Source organism: Saccoglossus kowalevskii, chromosome 5 (genome assembly GCF_978046115.1).
Source record: "Saccoglossus kowalevskii chromosome 5, keSacKowa6.1, whole genome shotgun sequence".
Lineage (NCBI taxonomy): Eukaryota > Metazoa > Hemichordata > Enteropneusta > Harrimaniidae > Saccoglossus > Saccoglossus kowalevskii.
The window spans coordinates 2,384,580-2,400,363 of record NC_140645.1 but is presented as its reverse complement, the minus strand read 5'-3'; the positions used below and the strand labels follow the sequence as shown (position 1 = coordinate 2,400,363).

The 15,784-nt window shown below is 34.0% G+C and overlaps 1 non-coding gene across 1 annotated transcript; it reads right to left on the bottom strand.

Moving 5' to 3' along the window:
• Window positions 1-10,025: 10,025 nt before the first annotated feature.
• On the bottom strand, window positions 10,026-10,126 carry Mirlet7 (microRNA let-7). The gene has a single exon (NR_037558.1). It is a non-coding gene; the product is annotated as a microRNA let-7 (primary transcript).
• Between the last annotated feature and the right edge of the window lie 5,658 nt (window positions 10,127-15,784).

Genomic DNA, 15,784 nt, shown 5'->3' with positions numbered 1-15,784 from the left:
TATATGGTAATGGTTTATTCATGAGTGGATATTACCAGTACATATACATATACTATATGGTAATGGTTTATTCATGAGTGGATATTACCAGTACATATACATATACTATATGGTAGTGGTTTATTCATGAGTGGATATTACCAGTACATATACATATACTATATGGTAGTGGTTTATTCATGAGTGGATATTACCAGTACATATACATATACTATATGGTAGTGGTTTATTCATGAGTGGATATTACCAGTACATATACATATACTATATGGTAGTGGTTTATTCATGAGTGGATATTACCAGTACATATACATATACTATATGGTAGTGGTTTATTCATGAGTGGATATTACCAGTACATATACATATACTATATGGTAGTGGTTTATTCATGAGTGGATATTACCAGTACATATACATATACTATATGGTAGTGGTTTATTCATGAGTGGATATTACCAGTACATATACATATACTATATGGTAATGGTTTATTCATGAGTGGATATTACCAGTACATATACATATACTATATGGTAATGGTTTATTCATGAGTGGATATTACCAGTACATATACATATACTATATGGTAGTGGTATTCATGAGTGGATATTACCAGTACATATACATATACTATATGGTAATGGTTTATTCATGAGTGGATATTACCAGTACATATACATATACTATATGGTAATGGTTTATTCATGAGTGGATATTACCAGTACATATACATATACTATATGGTAATGGTTTATTCATGAGTGGATATTACCAGTACATGTATATATACATATACTATATGGCAGTGGTTTATTCATGAGTGGATATTACCAGTACATATACATATACTATATGGTAGTGGTTTATTCATGAGTGGATATTACCAGTACATATACATATACTATATGGTAGTGGTTTATTCATGAGTGGATATTACCAGTACATATACATATACTATATGGTAGTGGTTTATTCATGAGTGGATATTACCAGTACATATACATATACTATATGGTAGTGGTTTATTCATGAGTGGATATTACCAGTACATATACATATACTATATGGTAATGGTTTATTCATGAGTGGATATTACCAGTACATATACATATACTATATGGTAGTGGTTTATTCATGAGTGGATATTACCAGTACATATACATATACTATATGGTAATGGTTTATTCATGAGTGGATATTACCAGTACATATACATATACTATATGGTAGTGGTTTATTCATGAGTGGATATTACCAGTACATATACTATATGGTAATGGTTTATTCATGAGGGGCGGGGGGGGGGGTGCTATATGGAGGAAAATTACATCATGGTCAAATGGAACAATATGTCAGGGACCTACATTTGAAAAAACCCATAACTATTGGACTATTGGGATGGATGGGAATGGTTTTAATCTCAGTCAAACAACAACATGGTAGTCTGTTGCATGTGGGTAAACAAATTATATTGCTGCCTAGTTGGTGAAAAACGTAAAAAACAGTTTTGAGATGTTAATCCCATAATCCTTTGTAGGATATACACACATTCTAAGATCACTGCCTGTAACTATAACCCTGCTACATAAATTGTACTGTATTTTTAGCTTAGTCTCAGCTGACTCACATATTGCAAATTACATTTTTTTAAATTCAGGACAGATCAAAATAGCAAATCACATTTTTTCATTGTAATACACTAACTGAAGTTTGTTGGCAGCATAATAACTTTGGATTGTTGTAAAAATGGTTTATTTTGGCAAGACTATGTGTATTTTAATAATTATTCAGTCCTTCCAAAACAAAATCCTAGCAAATTGAAGCAAATATTAGAACAAGTAGAAATTGACATCTGGCACACACATGAAATAGAAATGGATACAACAAAATTAGCATACAAGGTGCGTGCAATGATATAATTGTATTTGGTGTTACTTCAGTACAATGTTCAACATTCCACCGTTATATATTTTAATGACTGTGGTACTATGCATGTGATAAATGTATAATCCTTTGATATTCTCATTTAGGTTGAGATCAGCAGACACTTGTGATTACCGTTAGATTAGTATTAACCTTTTCACCACCAGTTCACTCTTTTAATCACAAATTAGTCCCATTCATTGTTTGCACATTTCTTTAGAAGTCTGGGGTTAAAATAGCCAAATATTTTGACTAAAAACTTAAAATGGACTCAAATATTGTTTGTTAACAGGGGTAGGGTTCATTTCCAGAAATATTGAAAAATATTAGAGAAAAAAAAGTGCCAAATTTGAGTGGGAAAAAGGTTAATCCTCAGCTGCCCATAGATTGCTTCTCTGACAGTAATCACTTGTGTTTGCAGACCTCAACTTAAGAATTATCTATCTATTTGAAATAATTATTATTTTATATTTTAAGTTCCAAGTTTTAAATACTATTTATTGTCCTTAGGACCTGTCTTTGTGGTTAAATAAATAATTTTTCATTTTGGATGCATGTTTGTATTGTAAACCAATAATTTAAATTTACGAAATGCCGACACGTCGATGCCCATAAATGACTCAAGTTGTTGAACTTTGTGTTAATGAGTAGTTTGTAGTAGACAATTTGAATTGCATGGCTATGTCTAGCCAAACTAATTTACTTGTCACTTCCTCTGTCGTATTTTTATAGATGACATTCAGCATTCACTTGATGTGAAAACACAGCTACAGCTCGTTGGCTATCACGTGATAGTCTCGCCACACTAGCTCACAACTAAGCTTTCAGGAAAATCATGAAAAGCGATGCCATTGGCTGTTATGTTCTGATGTTGCTGGTATCAACCAATCAGGAGACTCTATAGATAATTACACATGATTGTTTGTTTGTAACTATAATTGGAATTGATGATGAAAATCATGGTTGAGCAGAAATTAGTTAATTTAAGCCGGTTAAATCAATTTAGCAAATCTTAGCTTTTTTCTTTCTCGACATGTTTTGGAAACAGTCACCATGGTTTATTAATTTTACAGTTTCAGGTATTCTTCATGTCAAATTTAAGAAAACATAATAAATTAGCAATACTAGAGGAAATGTTCTTTGAATTATATCTGATGTGATTTAAGTCAACTTGAATTAACAAGCAACAGTATGTCTAGTATTACTGAATTCCACCTGAATATCAAATACATTGTCACATTAGTATGCACTTCTCTTACCCAGACATTGAATTAATTTATGTAATTCTCTCTACAAGGTAGCTTCCAATAGAATTTTATATTGTAATTTTCTTGAATAAAACATATTTTGAAAGTAGGGCTGATTTTTAGATACCAACCCTCTCAATTCATAACGGCACAGGAAAATTTCTGTTTAAAATAATAAGTCAGTGTCTATTTAGGTCAAACACAGGTTGCAGACAACATATAGACTCAGTTGTCATGGTGATCACATTCAATTTGTTGAAGCGCTACGAATATCATCACCTGACTTCACCTGGCATATTTTATCCTATATAGTAACCTGCTCGTTAACGCTATATTAATTAAAAGCTGGGCTTCCGCAAGTCACATGGTCTCTCTGTTTTTGAAAAACTTTAAAGCTTTTTGCATAATGTCTACTGACTGTCTGTAGAGGCTGGCTTTGATGAGATAATATGCTAACAGTATTATATCAAGTGTCTTATTTAAACTTGGAATCTATTTTCGCTGAGGAAATGATTTAGTGAAAATACCTTTTTTTTCTTATATAAAAAATCAGTGAAAATAAACTTTATACAAAACACTCAATCATCTTTTATAGCACGTCAGCTTATTATAATTAGGTACTTGCAATGAGCAGACACGCCCATTAATTATAAAACAGTCAGCAGAGTTAGATGCCTTATGTTCTACAAGATAACATATCTACCGTGACACAAATCCAGTCAATAAAATGATCAACTGTTGCGATCAATTACTTTCCTCAACAACATTTAATTTCCAGATTGTTTTATAGCGCCAGAGTTAACTGAATAAAATATTTTATTTATACACACTTTTGTTAAATTTTGTTAAAGAATAAAAAAAAACTTAATATGTTAAAAATTGATGGAAATAAAACAAAGGAAGATTTTAAAAGAGCTAATCCCATTGGCCATGCAACCACAATTACTCAATTCAGAGCCAATCAAGAATTGTCTCTTATAGCATGAAGGGTGAATTGACATTTTGAACTCTACTTGACCTTAGATGACCTCACCTTTACCAGACACTCATTCAAGTTATTATTTAGGAAAAATCATCAGATATATTCTTTTGAAAATTTTACACGGATTTTGATACTTTTTAAAATTAATTTAAACAATTGTGAAAATATGATTATAAATATTAAATTTGTGAAATTTTAAGAGTTAATAAAAATATATAAACTTATATTTGCAGTTTAAAATATTTAAAAATTGAAAGATTGATTATAATTTTATTCTAATACACATGAATAAATTGTAAAAGCTTTTGGCGTATGTTCATATAGGAATATATATCATAATTCTATTTATTAATTGTTAATCATAAATTTGCATATATTGCTAATATTTCAGATATTTTCAGATATTTGTATACTTTTAATATACAAGTCATATTACATGATATATCACCTGTTTAATCATTCGATAACACAAGAATGATTTTTTACTCTTATTACATAGATTAAAAAACATGAAAAAAGTGCCGAAAAATGCAGTAAATGTTTTTGAAATAAATAACTGAATTCCTAACTTGACCAAAATGAAATGCCACTGACACAACAGCTGTTGATATGCAAGGAATATTGTATATTGAAAAGCCGGCCACATGTGACAAAAAGCTGCCCCACCCCCATGCATACAACAATACTTTGACATTGAATATAATAGAGAGGAAACCTTCATGTTTAATTGGAAGAAATGTATGAATAGAATTCAGACACACGGTTCACTCCATTCAATCGTCATGGAGATTTTTCTAGAAAATTATAATCAAAATCATAATTTATTGCTTTCATTGGTAATTAGTAATCTCAATATCAGCTGTGTGACTGGGTTAAGTTTAAATAGAAATGTAACTGCCATGTTTATGAATGACCTCTACGTGACCTGGACAGGTCATTGACAGTCTGTGCCAATATTGTTCGATATCCGAAGTGCATTGACGTCTGTGAGTCAGGTAATAATCAAACACAAAGAAGGGTGGGTCAAATTTTATAATCTCTTCTCACTTCCACTTCCTTGAAAATAAAATACTTGAAGAATTTTTAGATGACAGATAACAAGCCTAACAATACAATAAGATTTTGTAAAAACAACATTACTCCTTTTAAATAAATAAATGGAACGTCCCTACAGTGTAATCCACATCACATGACATCTCCCTTATATATATGCGCATTCATAGAAATTGAGTTCAATGTCCTAATTTTGAACAGAATTTAAGAATTGAACCTGCTCACTTGCCATGAATTGTGACTGTCAATGAATTTGGTGACTGTTGTTAAATAGAAATAACTATGAATTGAAACGAGACAAGGCGGTTAAAGAACTGTTATACGATGAACTGCAAGGTGACCTCTAAATAGCATAATTATTTTAAAACCATCTTGTCGTTAGACAAGTTATGTTAAATAAATTTTAAAATACAAACTACAAACTGAACATTACAGACATATGTTGGACAGTGTCAGAAGCAAATGACCTTTTGACCTTAACTCAAGTCAAACAACACATTTTACCTGCAATTCAGAAATAATTTCCATTTTTCAATGAATATTAACGTCACCGAAGCATTCCTACCTATGTCTACTTGCCTTCTGTTACCATGTCGATGATATAATGTGAAAATTGTTCAGCCCAAGGGCCACTTGTAGCGGGAAACATTACGTCCACCTCCCGCTCCCTACACCAGCTGGAATAGCACTGTCTAGACTGTGCTGACAATTAGACTCCCTAACTGCAAGCAGAATTTCATGTTTTAACAAACACAGTGCTAGGGGTTCCTTACAAAATATTCAAGGTGTGCTTAACCTGTGTGAAACAAGAATGGTAAATTATTGTTTTTACATTAAAAGAAAACACTTCAAAGTGTTAAATAAAATAAATAAAACATTCACTTGAAGAATAAATAAATGAAAATTAATTTCTTTTTAAATAGATTAATGTTTACCCATAATTCCTTTCGTTAGTACCGGATATTAATCATGGTGTTTCAAAAGAAAAAAAAAATATTGAGATTATAAAGTAAAAATAAAATAAGTCAGTCTAGCAAAGTATTTTAACTACATATGCAAGACATCAATGAAATGGAGTTATGGACATAATGTCTGATTCAACCCAGGATACTTGATATTTTTTATTAAGATAGACTGTCTAGCCAAGACAGACGTGAAAAGAATTGCTAAATCGGATCTTAGAATACATCCTTAATTCCATATGAAAACAACCTGAGATCGTGTCTGTCTGGAGGAGGCCATATTACATACCATCTATCGTTTAGTTTTATAAATAGTTATATCAAACAATCAAATACAGGATAGATAAATTAAGTAGTATTTTATCATATCGTTTATTATAAACTATAAATGTTTTGTGGCGTATTGAATAATATTAAGTTGAATTAGTGTTAGGGTTTTTATTAAAAAACAAATTTGATAAAACTTATCACAGCATGTAAACTAAAAGTACCATTTCCTATTTATTGGGGGACATGGCCAATAATGAAAGTTGTTTTGAATATTGAATATAATGAAAAAAATTTGTGGTGATGTACTTTATCCTTTAATATTTACAGTACATTTTGAAAATGGACCCTCCCCCCACCTCCCAAATAATGCCTCTTTTCAACTGCAGTGAACCAGAAATATATCATTTATATTTTGAGAGATTTCAAGAGAAGTAATAAGCCTGTGATAAAACAATTTACAGCTTATCTTTCTTTATTTCCAATAATTTAAAGTTAATAAATAAATTCAAAATGCAACTTGATAACTTTAATATAATTTTCATATTTGACATAAGCATTAAAGTTGCATCATCTACTATTTAGTTGAAGTTGTTTTTTTTCGTATGCAGTGAATTTAGTTGTGATCTTAAAGAAAGTTTTACATTAAAAAATATGAAGTGACTACTGGTTATCGATATCAACATTAATAGATGCAAAAAATTACTGTCTTCGAATATATTTGTCTTCATTTTTCAGTAGTAATTATTAATAAATTACTGATATTTGTCATTGAAAAGTCATTTTTTTCTTTTTAATGTCAATTGTCAGGGCAGTGACATGTCACAGAATGTTGCTAAGACCATTCATTTCAAATAGCAATAAAACAATAGAATCAGTTGATTGAAATTCTGTAAATGTTAAATATATTGTCTGATATGGTGTATTCCACAAGGAACATACTTTTTGAATGATGTCATTAATTATGTAAATTGTATGCAAATGCACTAATTATATCATCAAAAGGACATTTTTTGGGAGAATAAATTGAAATTGTTTTTTCTTGTGGTCTAAAATGGTCAAAGAATTTGTTACTTTCATTTTTATCTATCATGAAAAGATTTTTTTTTTAATTTTTACAAAAAAACAAACAATTTACATGTTTTTTACTGCCTGACTGTAAGTGTAACACATTCATTTCAATAGCATTATCTAGTGGATTTGCTGGTGATATTTTCAACGCATTCCAGAAATACATGGATTCCTCACCAACCGCCAGCATAATATATTTATAAGTGATTTTAAACAATATGTCTGAGTGCCACTGTCACACAATTTATAAATAATTTAATTCATAGACAGGTTTTGCCCCACCTACAATTATGAGTATGTTATGAGGTACAAGGTTTACTTTACCATGTAATTGGGTTTATTTATGTCAATTACGAATATGAATCAATTCAACCTCTGAATTTGTCATACTGAAATATAAACATAACTTCCATCATTATTGTAGATTGTTCTAAATATTGAATATTGAAATGTGGATGCTATTTGTCAGTTAGCTATGGTACTATCCTATGTTGTATAGATGTCAGTTGGGTGATTTGATATCATTCTAAATCGTGATCACTTACAACATCCGCTAGGAAGGTATATATAACTGTCTTTTGTTCTCATGCTTGATTCATTTTGATTCACCATGTGTGTCCAACCATTTGTCATGCTACCTGGTTCAGCAGTTGTCACTATGTGTGTCCAACCATTTGTCATACTGCCTGGTTCAACAGTTGTCACTATGTGTGTCACACCATTTGTCATACTGCCTGGTTCAACAGTTGTCACCATGTGTGTCATACCATTTGTCATACTGCCTGGTTCAACAGTTGTCACTATGTGTGTCACACCATTTGTCATACTGCCTGGTTCAACAGTTGTCACTATGTGTGTCACACCATTTGTCATACTGCCTGGTTCAACAGTTGTCACTATGTGTGTTACACAATTTGTCATACTGCCTGGTTCAACAGTTGTCACTATGTGTGTCACACCATTTGTCATACTGCCTGGTTCAACAGTTGTCACTATGTGTGTCCAACTATTTGTCATACAGCCTGGTTCAACAGTTGTCACTATGTGTGTCACACCATTTGTCATACTGCCTGGTTCAACAGTTGTCACTATGTGTGTCACACCATGTGTCATACTGCCTGGTTCAACAGTTGTCACTGTGTGTCCAACCATTTGTCACACTGCCTGGTTCAATAGTTGTTGCTGTGTGTGTCACACCATTTGTCATACTGCCTGGTTCAACAGTTGTCACTATGTGTGTCACACCATTTGTCATACAGCCTGGTTCAACAGTTGTCACTATATGTGTCACATCATTTGTCATACTGATTGGTTCAACAGTTGTCACTATGTGTGTCCAACCATTTGTCACTCCATTTGGTTCAACGGTTGTCACCATATGTGTCCAGCCATTTGTCACTCCATTTGGTTCAACAGTTGTCACTGTACTTGTCCAGCTATTTGTCATTCCATTTGGTTCAACAGTTGTCACCGTACTTGTCCTGCCATTTGTCACTCCATTTGGTTCAACAGTTGTCACCATACTCGTCCAGCCATTTGTCACTCCATTTGGTTCAACAGTTGTCACCACGTGTGTCCAGCCATTTGTCACGCTGCCTGGTTCAACATTTGTCACCACATGTGTCATGCCATTTGTCACTCCATTTGGTTCAACAGTTGTCACCGTACTTGTCCTGCCATTTGTCACTCCATTTGGTTCAACAGTTGTCACCATACTCGTCCAGCCATTTGTCACTCCATTTGGTTCAACAGTTGTCACCACGTGTGTCCAGCCATTTGTCACGCTGCCTGGTTCAACATTTGTCATCACATGTGTCATGCCATTTGTCACTCCATTTGGTTCAACAGTTGTCACCACGTGTGTCCAGCCATTTGTCACTCCATTTGGTTCAACAGTTGTCACCGTACGTGTCCAGCCATTTGTCAATCCATTTGGTTCAACAGTTGTCACCACGTGTCAAGCCATTTGTCACTCCATTTGGTTCAACATTTGTCACTATGTGTGTCCAACAATTTGTCACACTACCTGGTTCAACAGTTGTCACCATATGTGTCAAGCCATTTGTCACTCCATTTGGTTCAACAGTTGTCACCGTACACGTCCAGCCATTTGTCACTCCATTTTGTTCAATAGTTGTCACCATCCGTGTCCAGCCATTTGTCACTCCATTTGATTCAACAGTTGTCACTGTACATGTCTAGCCATTTGGCACTCCATTTTGTTCAACAGTTGTCACCATCCGTGTCCAGACATTTGTCACTCCATTTGGTTCAACAGTTGTCACCATCCGTGTTCACCCATTTGTCACTCAATCGGGTTCATCAGTCGTCACCGAGTGTGTTCACCCATTTGTCAATCTATCAGGTTAAACAGTTGCCATCCTACCCCTGAGCAAGTAGCAAGTTGTATAGTTTTATAGTTTTTACTTTTTTTAGTATAGGATTTTTCTTGGGAAGAAATTTACAGTGTTTTCTATTCAGCGTACCTTTCAGGATGTCTGTTCTGGCTGTTGAGCTTTCCCCACCCCTGGGAAAGTTAGCAAGTTGTACAGTTATCTCCCAATGGTATAGCTCTCAACTATACAACCTACTACCTCACCCAGAGAGTAGGCAACAACATGGTTGCCATCATGTTAACTTCATCTCTGGGGGTAGACAACAAAGTGGTTGCCATCATTTCAACTTCATCTCTGAGGTAAACAAAGTGGTTGCCATCATGTTAACTTCATCTCTGGGGGTAGACAACAAAGTGGTTGCCATCATGTTAACTTCATCTCTGGGGTAGACAACAAAGTGGTTGCTATCACACCAATTTCGTCTTTGGTTTCATTTCTCTAGCACACTAGTCATAAAACTTACATAGCATGAACTTTTTGTTTTGAAAAATGATTTACAGTTTTTAGAATTATTTACATGTGAATCAGTGATTACAAAAAATCATTACATGACATACATGTTGCTAAAAAAATTTTGTCAAAACACAACAACTTGCGATGTTTAATGCCCAACCAAAAAATGATTATGAATAATCCTGGGCTAGAGCCTGAAAACAGATTTGCAAATTGGTTCCACAGACACGTAAAAAACATTCCACCTGTCTACATAAAAAGCTTGTTTTAGTTTTTAAAAATATGATTGGTTTAGAGCACTAGGTGTAAGGATAGTGTAGCAGGTGAACTTCTGTCCAAAAATCATGGCTGATCTCAGATATGTACATTATTGATGGAGTATTGCATGATCAAACAAACTTCAAGTTTACACACATTTCATAGCAGAGATTTTTGTCTGAAAACATAACTGAATAATGAACAATATTGTTACTTGGAAAAGTGAGTTATGTCTGTATGTATGTTGATATTATTAGATAATTGTTTGCAAGATGTTTTGATTCTTCCATTGTGTCTAACACAGTGTATTATTAATTAAACAGTGTTTAATTATCATTAAAGCCTTAATTAGAATCAAAATATTAAGTGAACAATTAACAGACCAAATTTTAGATTACAAAAATCTGCTAATGAGTTTTTACGACACTTATCTTTTTTTTACTCAATTGCGTATGATACAGTTCAATTCCTTTTCATTCTCTTAATTCCATGTTTCCATGGCAACCAACCGATGATGACTATACAACTATTATTGTAAAAGTAATTTCCAAAAAAATTTGGGGTACTCATGGATTTCAACAAGATCATAAAACCTGTGTTCATAATGTAACAAAGCACTATGTTGATAAACTAAAATCATTTCTTACAAGAAAACATGTCTGAACTAAATGTAAATGGTACAATTTGCAAATATAAGCAAAGATGGGTTGAAATTTTAAATGTATTGTGCAACCATTTTATGTACTGGTAGATTAACATACAAGATTGAATTCAACACGAAATGAAGTCAACCGGTTTTCACTGGGCATTATTGTGTTGTTTTATTGCCATTCATATTTCTCGCAGTTATCAATAGAGGGCGCTATACTCCCACTAGGTTTTATAGAGGTTCATAGCCAGCATCAATAAAATGTCAATTTCAGTATGCCTATTGTATAATAACTTTTAATCCAAACAACCCTAAATACTGATCATAACTGATCACAACCATAACATAGCCATGAAAGAGGGGCTAATTTCAAAGAAAGTTGAAAGTTAATCATAACAATTCAACCAATTTCCCAACATTTTCTGGGAGGGCGCTCTCAGTTATGAAGAAGATCCAATAGAAGATGTTTGTTTTTTTTTCATAAAAAAAATTATACATTTTCTTTTACCTGCACTTTAATTATGAATTTGTCTATAAACCAATATATAACAATTCAGTTTTCCTGATATTTAATTTCTCTATTTTAGCATATTCACTGGGTTTTAAGTTCATAAATTTTCCAGTGAAACAATGAGTTATACAACTGTTATTTGATAAGTTTACATAGATTTAAATTTGTAACAAAACACATTATTTCAGTAGAATAAAATACATATAGTGTATATATATATATATTTATATTGATTATTTCGTCATTTCAGTGCAAAATAACAGTTACTTACTTAAAGCCAACAAGTAAACAAAGGTTTATACCTTGCGGATGTTATCCAATGGCGAAATTTTATTTGTTTGCACCGAACATTGTCTGTGGTGACACTTGCCATAAACTCATATAAGTTTCTCAAAAACTGCTCAAACAAAAACTTAATCAATTTGAATAACTTTTCTGGGAATTTATTTAAAATTAACTGTTTATTTGCCATTTTCCTTGGCATTTCTCTTATTTCTGAATAGGGGATACAACAAGTGGTTATGGGTTTTGTTTACATGTGTGGACACACAGCAATGTTAAACATTACTTAAGGATGTATTTAGATCTATATTTGGATGTGATGGTAAAAGTTGCTCTAATTTATTTGTGGCAAAAATCATCAAAATTGAACAGTAACTAATATGTATCTAATATGTATCTAACTTGGGTAGGTAGACGCATCGTTTCAGGTGGGTAGACGCACGGTTTCAGGTGGGTAGACGCACGGTTTCAGGTGGTAGATGCATGGTTTCAGGTGGGTAGATGCATGGTTTTCAGGTGGGTAGATGCATGGTTTCAGGTGGGTAGATGCATGGTTTCAGGTGGGTAGACACATGGTTTCAGATGTGTAGATGCATGGTTTTCAGGTGGGTAGATGCATGGTTTTCAGTGGGTAGATGCATGGTTTTCAGGTGGGTAGATGCATGGTTTCAGGTGGGTAGACGCATGGTTTCAGGTGGGTAAACGAACAGTTTCAGGTGGGTAGATGCACGGTTTCAGGTGGGTAAATGCATGGTTTCAGGTGGGTAGATGCATGGTTTCAGGTGGGTAGATGCATGGTTTTCAGGTGGGTAGATGCATGGTTTTCAGGTGGGTAGATGCACGGTTTACAGATGGGTAGATGCATGGTTTCAGGTGGGTAAACGAACGGTTTCAGGTGGGTAGATGCATGGTTTCAGGTGGGTAGATGCATGGTTTCAGGTGGGTAGATGCATGGTTTCAGGTGGGTAGATGCATGGTTTTCAGGTGGGTAGATGCACGGTTTTCAGGTTGGTAGATACATGGTTTCAGGGGCGTAGATGAATGGTTTTCAGGTTGGTAGATGCATGGTTTCAGGTGGATAGATGCATGGTTTCTGGTGGGTAGATGCATGGTTTTCAGGTGGGTAGATGTATGGTTTTCAGGTTGGTAGATACATGGTTTCAGGGGCGTAGATGAATGGTTTTCAGGTTGGTAGATGCATGGTTTCAGGTGGGTAGATGTACGGTTTCAGGTGGGTAGATGTACGGTTTCAGGTGGGTAGATGCATGGTTTCAGGTGGGTAGATGCATGGTTTCAGGTGGGTAGATGCATGGTTTTCAGGTGGGTAGATGCATGGTTTTCAGGTGGGTAGATGCACGGTTTTCAGATGGGTAGATGCATGGTTTCAGGTGGGTAGATGCATGGTTTCAGGTGGGTAGATGCATGGTTTCAGGTGGGTAGATGCATGGTTTCAGGTGGGTAGATGCATGGTTTCAGGTGGGTAGATGCATGGTTTCAGGTGGGTAGATGCACGGTTTTCAGGTTGGAAGATGCACGGTTTTCAGGTTGGTAGATACATGGTTTCAGGGGCGTAGATGAATGGTTTTCAGGTTGGTAGATGCATGGTTTCAGGTGGATAGATGCATGGTTTCTGGTGGGTAGATGCATGGTTTTCAGGTGGGTAGATGCACGGTTTTCAGGTTGGTAGATACATGGTTTCAGGGGCGTAGATGAATGGTTTTCAGGTGGGTAGATGCATGGTTTCAGGTGGGTAGATGTACGGTTTCAGGTGGTTTCAGGTGGGTAGATGCACGGTTTCAGGTGGGTGGACGCTTGGTTTCAGGGGCGTAGATGAATGGTTTTCAGGGGCGTAGATGAATGGTTTTCAGGTGGGTGTGTGCATTCAGGAGTTGAGTAATCACCCCCTTCACAACACATTACAATTTTGATGTCAAAACTAATTATAAATTATAACATGTGTTTGTCTCCTGTCTGCAATGATTCTAATAATGCCTTGTGGCTATTCACCATATATTAACAGAGCATGAAAAAGTCTACAAACATGAATACATTTGTATTTACATAATCAGGAAGTAGAGCAAAATATTTGACGTCTCAATCTTCCCCAAATTACTTTGTTGCGGCATTTGTGCTGATTAAATAAATTACCAAATTGCAGTTCATTGTCAAGGTCTAAGTTTGTATTGTGAGAATATTTCACAAATGCAAACTGGGTCATATTCGAGCGCGAAATAAATGATCCGGTAATACATGGTTTGAAGACCATTGGTGTTTTACTACTTACTATGACAGTCAAAAATATTGGGGAGGAAAAACCACCTAATGTGATATTATATTCAACAGGACTACGTAGGTGGCTATTCTGACCCCCCTCCCCTCCAACTGGAAATAGAATAGTCTGTCTGGCATACAGACAAAACACAAATGATCATCTGTCTGTTGTCATAGTGACTATGAGTAGGAGGAGAAGAAACCCATATTTGGTTGATTAATGAAACGGTATCATGAAGGGTGTGAATTGATGTTTTTTTTCTTGGACAAATTTACTATTTTACTGATTCACACGTAGCTGATATTTTCACTATAATGAATGCACATGGGAGTCCTTTTAAGTTGATTAACGTTCATATTAATAATAATGTCAAATCTGTTAGCAGTTTGATTTGAACTTAAGATTCAAACTATGATGCATGGTGTAAAGGTACAATACATGGGGAGTTATAGTTTTGTGTACAAAGACCTAGACTTGTGTACGATGCCATAGAAAGATGCATTTATGAATTGTTGACTGACCAGCAAAGCAACTAATACCTAATCATCAAAACAAAAATGCTATAAATCTAAATATATAATCATCAATTCTAAAATAAAAGTCTTTCATAAAAATCTTTGGATGAAAAGAAATTTTCAGAAAAATGTGTACGTTTTGAAAAAAATATTATTTAAAATATTTTACATGTGTTCTTGTATACCTGGCAAAGAGGGGCTTTCAATAATCCTGGACACAGGACCAGAGACACCCTCTGAAAGTCAAATGAAAAAAATAAACAAAAAACTTAAATTCACACAGTGTGAACAAAAGTAAATATATAAAAATACAAAATGTAATAATAGGCAAATTGAAAATGAATGTAAATTTAATTTCTTGTCATCACTCTAACAATTACTGGATAATTTATTTTGACTTAAAAACTTAATTCGATTTTTGGAAAAAAAACTTTTAAAATAAATTTAAAAACAATGAAAGAGTATAATCAATCACCTTGCTAATTAGTATTTCTATAAGACAATGAGAATAACTAATTCTAGAAATTTGTAGAACTCAATTTTTTTGAACTTATAATTCAAATTTGACTAAAATTGAATCAAAACACACCATGGGGAAAGGTGGAATGGTTGTTACAATTGAACCAATAAGACCAAGAATTTGAATATCATCGACAGCATTTGAGGTTCTTGAATTTCAGTCATTGGTACTTTGTAATCATATGAAAGTTTCATTACTCACAGAGAACAAAACACAGTTTTCAGTTTTATGGCAGTTCAGTTGCAAAACGAATGCGCCACTGTTGAGGGTCAATACTGGGTCACTTCTTTTTGCTATGTTTGCAGGGAGATACAAGAACCCACATTGTTTGACTTGTCACGATATAACACTTTCATACAAAGTACTGACATGTACAATACATATTCACAATCAAACACCTGTGTACTGGACCTGTCATGG